General features: G+C 49.5%; 1 protein-coding gene and 1 pseudogene across 1 annotated transcript in view; both read right to left on the reverse strand.

The window, feature by feature from the left end:
* ArgRS-m (arginyl-tRNA synthetase, mitochondrial) overlaps positions 1-14958 on the reverse strand; it is a 644356-nt gene that overhangs the window by 608595 nt on the left and 20803 nt on the right. The gene's annotated exons all lie outside the window — the stretch shown is intronic.
* On the reverse strand, positions 7189-7307 carry LOC137659337 (5S ribosomal RNA; annotated as a pseudogene).

Genomic DNA, 14958 nt, shown 5'->3' on the forward strand with positions numbered 1-14958 from the left:
TTGCAATGAAGGGGAACAGCCTGTTCTCCCTCCAACTGCCACCAATATAGTGTGGTTGGCCGAATAAGACCGATACCAAACAGTAAACCAGTTAATCCGTAAAGCTTTTGATATAAAGGCGAATCTCCATAGAGATCGCTTTCCGGACAGTAGACTGTACGGTTATAACCGAACCCATCCAACCAACCTCAAGAGGGGATTGAGGCGTATCTTCAATCTTTTGTTGGATGGGTAATAAGCATAAGTCTACTACGGAGTAGTAACACCAAACTGTGAGCATGACAAGCATACATGTGTAGCTTGACTTGATAGTCATGTCCGGAACTCAGTTGGAGAACGTTGAAAACGTTTGTAACGGAGGTTTCTCCTTCTTAGGACAAAAACGTTCGTACTTCTCCATCTCCGATCGGTAAACTAGCATTTTTATTAAATGTTCCCTACTAGGGAACAAATATGCTTATGAGAAGTTTCCAGCCAAAGCCTTTGTAGGAGACTAAGATTTCCGATCAGGAGAAAGGAAAAAATGTCTATAAGAACGTAAATGCCGTATGTCTGGTTACAGGAAAGTAACCAAGTAATGTACTGAATAACCTGGTTTCAGTAAGGGATATAACTACTGTACACAACTTAACAGAACGGAGTTCTAATTGCAAGATGTATATAGCCCTTATTGGCAGGAAGATCGCTTGCAGGCATATGTACTTGCCCGTCTGTGCTAGCGCATGCGTAATCTCTGCCTTCAGGAAACGTTTGCAACGAATCCGGTTCCGACGAACCTTAACATTATTGCCCAAGGAATTCTTGATCGTTGACTAGCTGTAATAATTTTTTGAATGAGAGCCCACATGTTCTCAAACAAAATATACAGTTATAAACGCGATCATTTCTCCTTTGGTTTGATCCTCCTCTTTATGGGAGGAGCAAGCCAGCATTCATGCACAGACAAGGATGTCTGGTTCCCCGTGGCCGAGGTTTCAAACGTTCGTAAACGTAATGAAAAGCTGCCAACGCTGTTGCTCTAGTTCTAAAACGTAGGCTAACACTGCTCCTTCGGTACTAATTGTTTGAGATAATAACCCTTTAAGGGTAGAATAGAAAGTCTTAGAAGTCTATTGTGTAAAACGGTAAGTCGTCGTACCCAAGGTACAATAACAGGAGCAGCTGACTCAATCAAACAGTAGAACCTGAGTCTATGATAATAAACTCACGGTTTTGTCTTGAATAGAGCGAATGTTTTGGGAAGTTTTACGGCCTTCATGAAGTTTTAACAACACCCATTGAAGTTCTGTAAAACTTCTCAGGAATGAGTCTCCCGAAAAGGGTGAAGTCTCGTATGTGGGGGTTTGCTTCAAGAAGACCAGACATAATTCCCATTGACCGCTTACCCAAAGGAGTTGCCATCGAACGCTTTCTCGCTGATGAGAAAACTACCATCTAATTCAGGCTAGGCCTGCCAGGGGAAATGAGCTGCAATGTAAAGAATTTTTCATTCCCCGCTAATTTCCGTCTGCTAACCCAACCACTCGAAGTGGGAGGGTGGAGGGAAGATGACGGTGGTTCGTTCGAAAATGAAAGGATCGGTGCTGGCAAAACCAGCCTAGCTGACATAGTAATCAGCTGGGAGTGTAGAGTGACATATTAAGTCACGCTTTTAGAAAACCCATCCCGTAGGGAATGGGGGAGGTTGACCATAAAGTTTTCAGGGGAAAAAAAGAAAAAAAAAACTCTGGATAGCGGGAACCAAGAGATTCGGCACGATGAGAACCTAGGGGTTCAGAATCTATTTGTGAATTCCTTTCTCACGACCCTAATGGATGTTGTGAGGAGAACCAGCAGAAACTCTGTCGCTGATTCCTGATTTAATCTTCAGGAATCGTGTTACGTGAACCCACCATGGTTCATAAGACCAGAACCTAAAGGAACTGTGTCATCGTTACCTGTAGAGAGAAGGAAACCCCTAGGCAGAAGGCATCCCTTCGAGTTTTTGCGCTAATTGCACGCGAACCCTTTATGTGACGAGAGTCAGAAGACTCTCTGTCATAAGAGTAAAACTCTTGATGACCATGGTCACACGCGTAAAGTTGGCCGCACGCACCGAGATGGTTACGCGCGCGCGTACCAAGATGGTTATGCGGGCGCGTACAAAGATGGCTATGTGAGCACGCGCGACGAGTTCGAAAACTCTCTGTCGTAAGATTAAAATACGAGAGCACGAACCAAGATGGACACGCGTGCGAGCTCTCAGCGTGACAAGAGTCTGAAAACTCTCTGTCGTAAGAGTAAAACTCTTGGCACTTAGAAGAGAACTCATTGCTACGATCACCCAAAGGTTCACGGTAGCGTAAGTTGTGTGAGCGCGAACGCTCAACATAACGAGAGTCCGAAAACTCTATGTCATAAGAGTAAGACTCATAATAACTAGGGTCACGAGAACCCGAAGGTTCAGTGTATACTATGTTGCGAGACCCCAAAGGGTCAGCGCAACAAGAAACCGAAGTTCCTCTGTCACGAGCCCCCGAAGGATCAGTGACTAAGGGCACGAGAGACCTAAGGCATAACAGCCTGTGTTGAGAGACCCTGAAGGGTCAGCGTAATGAGAAATCGAAGTTTCCCTGTCACAAAACACAGAAGTATCAGAGTGACTAAAGTTACGAGACCCCAAGGGTTCAGTGTAACTAAAGTTACGAGACCCCGAAGTTCCTCTGCCACGAGACCCCGAAAGGTCAGCGTGACTAATGGCACGAGGTCCCGCAGGCTCAATGTTACCATCGTTACAAGAGCCCGAAGGTTCAGCGTAACAGAAACCCGAAGGTTTCGAGTCGCATAAGCCTGAAGGATCAGCGCGACAGAGTCCCAAAGGACTCCTACTGTCATGAGAACCCGCAGTATCAACATGACAAGAGCCCAAAGGCTCACGATCATGCCAGCCCAAAGGGTGATCGTAACGAGACCCCGAAGGTTCAAGGAGAACCAGCAGGTTCAGATAACACCTCAGTAGGGGAGGTTTGTTCTCCCGAAGGAGAACGTTGCTTAAGAAAAGGCTCTCGCTCCGCCCCTGGAGGAGAACCATAAGCGTAAGGGAGGACCACTTATGCCCAGAGGCGGTCTTCTCTCGAGAACGAGAGACTCGTTCCCCCAAAGGGGAAACCCGCTTCGGAGAAAGCTCTGCCACCGCCCCTGGTGGATCAGCAAACTCCTACAAGTTATCTCTCACGAACGAGAGGAAAGTTCTCCCGAAGGAGATCACCTAAAACAAGCTTTCTCCCATCTCTATGGGAAAAAAGCCTAGGCGTAATAATATCTCTCTCGCGAACAAGGGAAAGTCCTCTCAAAGGAGGACATCGCCTAAGACAAGCTTTCTCCCAGCTCTATGGGAAAAAATCGTAGGCGTAAGAATATCTCACTCGCGAACGAAAGAGAAGTCCTCCCGAAGGAGGACATCTTCTAAGACAAGCATTCTCCCAATCTATGGGAAAAAAGCGTAGGCGTAACAATATCTCGAGAAGTCCTCCAGAAGGAGGACATCGCCCAAGACAAGCTTTCTAACAGCTCTATGGGTAAAAAGTGGAGGCATAACAATCTCGCGCACGAGAGAGAGAAGTTCCCCTCGAAGGAGGAACAAGCTTTATACTTGCTTTTCCGCAGTTCAAGGGGAAGAAGCACAGTCTTCGGCGACGAGATAGCAGAAGCCATGTTCAAGTTGAAGGTTGACAATGATTGCTACCTTGTAACGTGGGCAGCTTACGAGAAACCACATGAAGCGCAGGATAATAAACAGGGCGGCCGAAACCATCGGCTTTGTGTTCTACGTCGCTGCTATCTGCAGAAAAGAAAAAAAAAATTGTGATTAATTACAGTTCATGCTCTGCTGCACAAGATGAACTATTTGGGAAATAAGTCACCTTCCTTGTAAGATAATACCTCAAAAGGGAGCTGAACTGTTATAAACTTTAACTCAAGTAATGAAACAAACACACAGGAGTGTTGAGAACCTGCCGACCATCCACGCAGGGGAGGGCGGCAAGGTAGGGGAGTAGTATCAACACAATGACAACTCTCTTACGGCGGAGGCCGCCGGATACGTTGTCAAAAGTAATTGAAGTTAGAAGTTTCTAACTACATAAAAGTATATTTCCATTTATACATATATACACGAATATTTTTGGGCTCAAGCCATGTCGTCCTGATGGAAGCTTCCTATTGGCAGCTTTCTAAGGTATATTTGGCTACAGTGATACTCCCAGAGAATTGACCATAGGTCTTCAGAATTCTAACTCCTGGCGCGAGTATCCTTAAAATGACAAATTCGGAGATAATTTGTATTTTTCCTAACCATACAAACCTTAGCTATTTACATTGGGTTTACCTTTTAGCGTAGCTGAAATGGCGAGCCATTAGAATTTAACGAGGGTGTATTACCCCCGCGCTAGTTAGCAGGGGGGTAGGGGAGTGGTAGCTAGCTACCCCTCACCCACTCACACACCGGTGAACTGCTTCACTTTCACTTAGAGGTAGGACTTGTCTTGGGGGACAGGGCTGGAGGGCAAATATACGTAAATAGCTAAGGTTTGTATGGTTAGGAAAAATACAAATTATCTCCGAATTTGTCATTTGTTCCGTAACCAAAATACAATCCACGCTATTTACATTGGGTGACTTAGCCCTTAGGAAGGGTGGAAAGTCCCCAGCCATACTGGCTTTGGCTTTACCCGGGAACTCAGAATCCGAGTGAGTCGCACTCGAGAAAAGGAGTCCCTGCACCTCACAAGTTCCTTGCTCCGCAAGGAACCGTGTGGCCTACATAAGCTTGTGTGTGAAGGAAGAAGTGTGACCTGTCCTAGGCAGTTGACCTGGAGTTCCAGAAGGAACTCAGGGTTAGGACGTTCCCAATACCACCTCGTCAGGGTATGGGGGACGCGACAGTATTGACTCAATACTCGGAACACAAGGAAGCATGGTTTACCTGCAGAGGTTTGAGGTCAGCTATGCAGAGACCAGGATGCTGCTTCCCAGTAGAGGGGATGATGAAGAAAGTAGTAAGGGCCAGACATACTTCTTTCGTTCATGCAGACTAAAACCTGATAACAATGCCCTCAACCTTCTGCTACTTGTCCAAAAAGGAGCCTGAGGTTAGACCAGCTGTTGTGTAGCCACCACAGAGCGATAGAAACGTATCGATACTCCTGTGGGTCACATCCTGCAGGAAGCGGGCTGCGAAGGTCATTAGACGCTTCCAGACTCCAGCTTGTAGCACCTGCGTCACAGTAGTATTACTCGAAGGCGAGGGACGTTGCGATGTATCTGACATCGTGCTGTAGGGCGACGTGACGGGGGAGGGTCTGGATTCAGGTCGAGATGAATGTCCTTGAGTCCGGGCTGAAGAGGTATACTGGTGACTCTCCCCCGTGTCCTTCTTGTGCTCCCAACCCGGCTGCACGTGAGGACAAACTGCAGCTGTCCCCAAAGATAACCCCTCGATTCCTTTACTGGCAAGGAGGAGGAGGTTTTGGGTCATCTGATACAGAATGGTGACTCGAAATCTTGAAGGAATTGGACCGAAGGGCCGGGAACCCAAGATTCTGAGTCTAGCCAACAACTCAGGAGCGAACCTGAATGTTGCCTTCCCCCATTCCTTAGAAAGGGCGGAGTCGTACGAGACCAAGAAGATTGCTTACACACTGGCCGCGGCCAGAATGAGCAGGAGCCCCAAGACAGAATACGATCAGAGGCCTGACGTAATGGGTCTTGAGAAGATCTCTTAAGGGACTAAAAAGTCCGAACCATGCTCCATGTTGGAGGTCTCACTCCGACTGGGGGCAGGGACGTTCGCAGCTTCACATGAGCGAGGAAAGGTCCAGCGGGAAGGAAAAAGATTATTCCTTTCAGCCTGAAGGCCAGGGAAAGGCTGAGCGACAGGCTTCACTGCCGAGAGCGGAAAGGAGTTTCCTCCCGCCAAAAAGCAATAAGTTCGTTATTGCTGGAGAAAAGGCCTCAAGGGGAGAGGTATATCTCCCACGACACCAACCACAGAACTCTCTCCACTTCGCCTGGTAGACCCCTGCGGATGACTATCACAGATGACGCGACCTCCGCCCCGCGACTGTAGCGGGTTGTCTCTTCTTGAGGAGGAGGCGTAGTGTCTCCAGGCGTGAAGCCGAAGCGATGCCCCGGCTCGTGAAAGATGTTGCAGTGTGGTTGTTTGAGTAGCCTGTGCCATGGGAGAAGCTCTCCCGGGAGTTCCGTCAGGGGAAGCAGAGGGTCCGGAAACCGTTCTGCGTATAGTCCCAGTGGAGCTCTCAGGGCCATTGAAAGGTTGACAGACAACCTGGTCTTGTTGAGACCCATTCTCAACAGACAACAAAGGAGGGAAGACGCAGGCGTCGATGTTGTCCCACCATCACCGGAATGCATCTTGCCAAAGAGTCTTGGAGTCTGAGACTGGAGGGAAGAACAGCGGAAGCTTGAGGTTCCAAGCTGTCGCGATCAGGTCCCCCAGGCCAGGACTTGCTGGTTACTAAAGGCCAAAGACCCCCAGGTACACTCTATCTACGAGGCTCTGCTCAGATAGACGGAGAGAACATTCCTCTGCCCGGAATGAGCGAGCCAATAGTGGTATTGAGAGGATCTCAAATTATCTCAGTATCTCTACTGCAAGATGCGAAGGTATGAAAATGCGTCCCTTGCTGGTTGGAATACGCCAGTACCATGAAAACGTCGCTCGGCAGGAGCTGTAGGATCTGTAGAGGGGCCAGACTACGGCCCCTAAGCCTGCCTGAATGATGGAGAGGTATCCTTCAGGTCCTGAACATAGGCCTGAACCGGAACATGCCCCCCCCCCTTTCCTTTGACGAGTCCGAGAACAGCATAAAAAATGTGGGGAAAGGACGAGAATATCCACTCCCATCAAGAAGTTCCATAGGTCAACACCCATTGCAGGTCTAATCGTTCCGCTGGTCCCATAGGGGCCAGAAAGTCCGGTTAATCGTTGCTTTGAAACCACCAGAACTTGGGCTGCCCCACAGGGAACTTATCCTGAGGCGACCGTTCGGGACTTTAGACGGGTCAAATGAGGAAAAGAGACCTAGGAAACGTTCCAAGGTAGGGCTGAAAGCTCTGCTTGACTGAGAACAGGTACTGCGACTCTCCTCAGCATTGCCACAGTCAACTGAAGGGAAGGCTCGGAGGAGGAGGCAACAGCATCTGGCGTCCCCAGGCGGTCACCCATCCAAGTACCGACCAGACCCGACGTTGCTTAACCTCGCTGGACAGACGGGAAGCGGGGTTTCCAATGTGGTAAGGCCGTTGACTCAATATCATGGCTAGATACTCCAGATGTTAAGGCAGAAGTAGAGAAGGCTCCTAGCAAACTCAATATCATGGCTAGATACTCCAGATGTTGAGGCAGAAGTAGAGAAGGCTCCTAGCAAATTACCATGATCCCTCACTCATGGTAAAGATCCGGAAGCTTGTCCCGGCGTTGAAGAAGGTCGAACCCGAGCCTACCGGAGTTGACCAGACCTCCAAAAGGCGAAGTAGGCGGAAGCCTGCTCCTGAGCGGCCATGAGGAAAGCAGGGAGAGTTCTCTGGGGAAAAACCTGCGATGCCACAGCGGGATCGCCACACCGCATCTTAACCCTTTTACCCCCAAAGGTCGTACTGATACGTTTCACAAAAGCCATCCCTTTACCCCCATGGACGTACCGGTATGTCCTTGCAAAAAAATGCTATAAATTTTTTTTTTTCATATTTTTGATCATTTTTTTTTTTAGAAAATTCAGGCATTTTCCAAGAGAATGAGACCAACCTGACCTATCTATGACAAAAATTAAGGCTGTTAGAGCAATTCAAAAAAAATATACTGCAAAATGTGCTGGGAAAAAAATAACCCCTTGGGGGGTTAAGGGTTGGAAATTTCCAAATAGCCTGGGGGTAAAAGGGATAAGCAGGAACACCTGTAGTCTAGGCTGAATTCCAAGAGCTTCCTGGAAGATGGATGGAATGGAAACTGAAAGTACCTGTCCTTTCGATCCAGGGCCTAAGGAGTCCTGCCACCTCGTTACCAGTCTGATCGATTCTGCTGTTCCACGCTGGACGAAGTTTGTTCGACAAACTTGATCAGAGCTGAGAGGTCGACTACGGAATTCCCGTCTCAGATGCTTTCCTACGAAAAAGGATCGACTGAAGAAGCCGGGGAGGTGAAGCCGTCGACGATCCTATGGAGGACCCTCTCCTAAGGCATGGATCATTCTGCCCAAACGGGCAAAACTCTTGCCGACCCCATGGCATGGAGGTTCAATGACACTGAATTCGCTGACAGAGACGGCAGGCGCGATATCCTTGGCTGATCACGGATATCGTGCAGGAATCGGCATCGGGAAGCTGTTATCCGGATGAGTAACCTTAGGCATCCTCGCAGCGTGAGACCTGCAAGGGGGGGTTGCCAATCCTAGAGTTCGTGAACTCTGCCGCTCCCTCTAGGATTATGCCCCCCCGGGAGAGCCTCCCGTGCTACCTGTTCCTGACAGGAGGGGACTGCTATTGGACACCTTGTCTTAGTTGCCGTAGCCGATCCGATAACTTAGGCCGACGAGGCTGAAAGAAAGAGGCGCTGGAGCCCTGCAGGGTCTGGAAGAAAGCGCCTTGGAGGAGTGAAAGCGGAAGTCGACTTCCTCCGCACAAACGCTGTTTATGTCTCTGTCCTTGGGCACAACAAGCTCTTCTCACGGATGGAAGGGTGTCTGAGTTTGTCAACATCCACGGATGAGACACCCGAGAGGAAGCCCTCGGTCATTGTGTCCAGATGGTCCAACATCGAGCTTGCCCGCAAGTTCGAAACTTGGCGACGAAACGCCAAGGTGCTTGAGCCCGAGAGGAGGAAAGTACCCATGATCTTCCTGGAGCTTCCTTGTACAAAACCTCGGGTCGCAACCGAGGAGGGAAAGGACCTGGTAAGCCCCTTTCACGAGATGGAGAAGAGGAAGGGGTAAACCAGTCACCCCTTGGCCGACAGAAAAATCTCGAACGGAAAGCTCCCTGGCAAAACCCTTCCAGGGAAGGACGGGGAAGGGCTAACCCAGGTTCTGGAAAGAAGAATGTTGCTCAGACCTCCCTGAAGATTCTTCCTGCTCTTGCATGTGCCATGCTCTGCGTTTACGGGGTGAGGACCGTGTTCTGGAAATACGCTTCAGAAGACTCGCCAGGCTGGCCATGTTGCGAAACCCCCACGGGAATCGCTGTCGCGGTCGCCCTGGCGCTCGCGCGATGGTAAATAAAAGATTTGTGTGTGGCTGAACGTGGAAGCGCCCATGAGCGGGCACGCAGGAGCGCAAACGAAAGTGCACGAAGGAGCGCAGAAGGAGGGCGAGGGTGGTAGGAAGGGCGAGAGCTGGTGGTTGGCGAGCGATGACCCGTAGGCGAGCAATGGATACTGCAGGAATCAAACCGACGTTCGTGCGATGGAACACCGTCGGTTCGCGCGACGGAACACCGTCGGTCTGCGCGACGGAACACCGTCGGTCCGCGCGACGGAACACCGTCGGTCCGCGCGACGGAACACCGTCGGTCCGCGCGACGGAACACCGTCGGTCCGCGCGACGGAACACCGTCGGTCCGCGCGACGGAACACCGTCGGTCCGCGCGACGGAACACCGTCGGTCCGCGCGACGGAACACCGTCGGTCCGCGCGACAGAATACCGTCGGTCCGCGCGATGGAATACTGTTGGTTCGCGCGCGGGCGAACATTGGAGCGCATGAGCGTAGGCGTGCGCGGTCGCGCATGAGCGTAGGCATGCGGGCACGTGGGCGTGTGGACGCGCAGGCACGTGGGCGCAGGCGGTCGGGAGACCGATGGCGCGTTGACGAGCGATGGCGCGTTGACGAGCGATGGCCCGTTCTGGCGAGCGATGGCCCGTTCTGGCGAGCGATGGCCCGTAGGAGAGTGAAGGTGCGTTGGCAAGCGATGGCGCGTCGGCAAGCGATGGCGCGTCGGCAAGCGACGGCGCGTTGGCGAGCGGCGGTGCGTTAACAAAACGCTAGCACGCAGGCGAAGAATCGCGCGGGCACGTAGGCGATCGCTAACGCGTAAGAGACTAGTGATGGTTAGAGCGCATCGCGGTAACAGAAGGCGCGCAGGTGCATCAGGAAGGTGAACGCTGAAGCAAGCTGTTAATCAGGCGATCCTAGACGGTCAGAAAAAACCGTTGGCGCCCATTGGTGCGTGGCAAAAAGGGCGCGCAGATGTGCGCTGGCGATTGAAGAAAGCTGGCGCACAGAAGGACAGAAGTAAAGGTGAGCGCTGGCGAGCAGGAGGAAGATCTACGGTAAGACTCAGCTACCGTAGATCGTGGTCCACAGCAGGCGAGCGCTAGATCGCTACTGATGGTGTCCAGGGGAACTGACACACGTGGCAGATCGATGGCGAAAGTGGGCGCATAACAGGAACCAACAGGAACAGCAGAGACGATCATCAGGAGAGCGCTGACGAACAGGAGAGCGCTGGCGAACAGGAGCGCGCTAGCGATCAGGAAAGCGCTGATGAGCAGGAGAGAACACTGCAGAAGGGCGCGCAGGGGAACCCTGACACGCAAGGGAAGAACCCCCGTGGGAGGCAACCCTTAGCCCCGAAGGGATCGTTGTCCGTCGGGAGACTGATGTCCGTCGGAAGACCGTTGTCTGTCCGTCAGGAGACTGATGTCCGTTGGAAGACCGTTGTCCGTCGGGAAGACCGTTGCACGTCGGAGGACAAGGTCAGACTGCTGTCCATCTGCACCAGGGGCGGAAGATCAAGAAGAAGGAGTTGTAGGCTGCAAACGGAGATTCAAAAAGGCGCCTCTTAGCACCCTTATAGGGAGATGGGAGGCCCTTACGACGTAGCGGACGGTGAGCCTTACGGCGAAGGCGGCCAACAGCAGAAGAGTCCTCCGAAGAGGAGACTCTATGAGTGTACTCTCTCACGAACGAAAGAGAAACACTTCGTAGAAGAGACGGGTCAGCCAGTGACCTAAAAGGAGCAATCCCCCGAAGAGGGGCTCCTGCAGTTGCCCAGCCCCTTGAGCGTAACTGCAGGTGCGACCGCTCAGCACCAAGAGCATAGTCCCACGAAAAAAAGGCAAGAGAAGAACCCCCCAAAGGAGAAAAACTCCAGCCTGGACAGGAAAAACTTCCCTCGGAAGGAATATTACCCACCCAAGGAGGCGAGCCTCCTGAGTGTTCTAAAGTGAACTGGAGAGCTGTCAATCGTGACGGGAGTACTTCCAGGAGAAGGAGACACGCCCCTGACGAAGATCTATAGGGGAGGCAGCAACAGCCGAATCCCCAGGCCTCAACAAGACAGCTCACTCCATTGTCACATTACAGAAACGAACTAGATCGGTAACTGTGAAAAATAAAACAAAAATCATTAGTTAATATTCATTCCCCCCGGGAGGGCTCCGAAGAGGAATCCCGAGGGAAAGGAACACAAGAATAACACAACAGGCACGTGCCCCCACAACCACTTACACTCACGGAAGGAGAGCTGTAACCAACACAGAATTATAACAATTATAATTATGTAACTATGTAATTATGTAATTTAAAAATGAATGAACACTAAAGAAAGAACGAAAACCCCGAAAGGAATCGTTCTACAAAGCTGAAAAATCAACAAATACAATTAGATTCATAAACTAATTGAGACAAAACGTACGGCGTAGCAACCCCCCCACACGGGAAGGAAGCTACAAAGGCGTAGTAAAAGTAACGTAATAAAAGGGTGAACGACCTCAAGAGAGAGAGAAAGACCGAAGTCAAACTCAATCGCGACCCATGAAATTACACCATGGTGGCCTAACTGCCGAGGGCTCCACGGAGATATCGTACACTACACACACAAGCACAAACTCTGAAAAGGAAACTTACTGATTTCTATACTCCAATATATACATAAACATGAAAAAATGTTTATATATACAGTATATTGAATAAAAGAAAAGTAAGTGATTAAGTAAAGACAAAACAAACAATGGCTGCCAAGCGAGGACAAAGACAGAGACGTCTGTCCATGTCCGAGCCAAAAATGAAAGTGAAGCAGTTCACCGGTGTGTGAGGGGGGGAGGGGTAGCTAGCTACCACTCCCCTACCCCCCTGCTAACTAGCGCGGGGGTAATAAACCCTCGTTAAATTCTAATGGCTCGCCATTTCAGCTACGCCAAAAGGTAAACCCAATGTAAATAGCGTGGTTTGTATTTCGGTTACGGAACAAATTTTTCTTAAGGACATCGCATAATATCAGGGGACGTATTTCTTGATACGACACATGGCAATCTTCACCCTGAATAGAGTTTTCGCTCTGAGGGGGAAGAGTGGCGAAATTGAAGGGGAGCCGTCATCAAGGTTACCCAGTGGATCCCCTTCCCGTACTACTACAGGTTCCAATATGGCTATCCATTCCTTGTTTTGTAGCGAATTGCGCACAGTGTACTCCCGCTTGCTCTAGTGTTCTACATCGCTAATTTCGAGGATTTATAATGCATTCTCCACCATCTTCTGCCTCTGGAAAGTTGAGTATTAAATCTTTCCTGTGTAAAATTTTTAGCTCCCGTCTCACAGTTAAATTAGTATAACTTAGATGTGTTTATCGGAGTGTAGCCGGTAGCCGGTAACCGGAGGCGCCTTTTAGGACGCTGTCGTTCGCCATACATGCCTTATTTAGTCAGTAGAACGACGTTCCCAGTATTTAGCTTTAATGAATTATAGCTATTTAGACAAAATTATACAAGTGAAGATAAGATCATGCACATATATATTTCCTCTTCCTTAAATGTAACGATCGTATACATTAGTCTCTCAGTGATATAGCGTAGCTGAGATCTCGCCCTGCGCTGGGGTAGCATAGTCTACACGCTTTATTATACTTTCGTACATTATCCCCGTTTACCCTCGCGTATCGTTTTATCAATTCAACAAGAGATAGTATATCTCTTAGAATTATTTATATAATTCGATATTCGTCTCTTTTAGAAAATTAAGGGTAAACTCTCCTTCCCTCTGAGTGCTGCCATCAGGCGACAACCCTATCTTGGTCTTGCCATAGATTAGTATACTCTGGCTTTCCTAGGCTAGTGTTTCCTGTCTTTCCTCTTGTCGGCGAGCATCCCGGCTTGGTTTTACAACAGTAACTCAAGAGTATTCAGTCTTTATGCTGGCAACTCGGCTGCTGGGGGAGTAGTCACTCCCCTGCTGGCTTACAGTTGCAGGCATAGGAAGCCTTGCTTCCCTAGACCGCATACGAAGTAGTAGTACAATGCCGCCACCTTCTCCCTTGAGGTCTAGAAGACGAGTCTTGTTTCAGCAAGGTCCTGGGCTGAAGAATAGATATTCTTCTGCCGCCCAGGACGGCGCTGATATTGAAACGATGTTTCTGATTTGTGACTGGAATGGCCGGCAACCCTGCCGCCTTCTCCCGACACAACACACTAAAGACCCTTTCCCTGCCCCTCTCTGTCCTTTAGCGATAGCCTAGCCATCGCATGTCTTTGGCCGGTGTTCTACAATCTACCCGCTTTCCGGGTGGGCTGTGGTGCCGGCCGGGCTCCTACAGAGGCAGCTTGATAGCCGCTATGACCTTCCCCTACGGACGCAAGGCTCCGGGAAAGGTTGTGCTGGCCATGACGGCTGCCGGTGGGAGACCCTAATGTCTTTTGAGTGTTCTTCAGTCCTCCCTTGGATTGCCATCCACATCCCTGGAACCGGCAATGGCCGGCAACATTTCGTGTGGCTGGGTGGAAGCTAGAATGATTCATTCCCACGTTCCATTTGAACCTTCATTCTGGAAGAAGGCAGTAGGGACAGTAGTACTAACACCCTTATTTATTGTACTAAACTATAATAATAAGGTAGCCCTTCCCTCCATGCTTTCTCTCTCTCTGTCGGCTAGAGCCGCCAGGTACTAGCCTAGCCGGCAACATGCCGGCTGAACTACAGTATATACTTATACAATAGCCAGTATTTCTGCAGTATAGTACATACTGCAGACAGAAAACTATAGTATATATCATACAGTAGTTTATATTTTCCAACATACCCTGTGTACAGTATCCTTTCACAGTCCATTGTTAAGATCAATCATAATATTGAAGTGAAGTATTCCTTCAATACAATGATGAATCATAGTCATCAGATCATATTTTCCCCACAATATTAATACTCTTTTATGAAAGGGTTAGTGCTAGTATGCACTAGTTTTAACTCTAGAAGTTAGAACCCTTCTACTCTAGTTTTCCCTTAATAAGGAAATTCTAATATTAATATTGAGGGAGATCACAGCAATGGGCAGGACAGGAGGCACAAGTATGTGTCTTTCCTATTTCCTTTCTAGCTTACTATCCTAAGCTATAACAGTTAAGATAATACCAAAATTTTCTTGCATGAGAAAACATTTAATTTATCAAGTGTGATAAATTACCACATACTCATTTCAATTTCCCTTCTTTACAGGAGGACCAGAAACTGAAATGTGAGATGATGTACTGTAACCACAAAAGTAGGAACTTTTGTGGTCACACTATGTGCAGGTCTCATGCCGCCTGCGTAGTGACAACCGAAACCTTGAGGTATTGGGACCCCAAGGATTGTAACGTCTGCTCGGCCTTGGTGACCGAGGGTTTTGGCGACCCCAAGTCAACAGAGTCGAGGGATGCAGCACGTGATAAGCTTCGGAAATGGTTACGAGGGTTCCAAAAGAACTCTCCTGGACCGTACCTCCCCAACGATAGGATGCGAAGCTTGCTGTTCTCCAATAGGCAACAGATGATGCCGTCGTACCCCAGGCACGACCCGGGCCTCCCTGCGTCCAGATCGCAGTCGAGGCTGATGTCAGTGAAGCCTTGCAAGGCATGGACATCCACCAGGAGGAAAGGATGTCTGAAGTGTCCACACACACGGAGAAGGATCTTCTTCGAGACGATCCTGAGGAAGAG

The sequence above is a fragment of the Palaemon carinicauda genome, chromosome 19 (assembly GCF_036898095.1).
Source record: "Palaemon carinicauda isolate YSFRI2023 chromosome 19, ASM3689809v2, whole genome shotgun sequence".
NCBI lineage: Eukaryota > Metazoa > Arthropoda > Malacostraca > Decapoda > Palaemonidae > Palaemon > Palaemon carinicauda.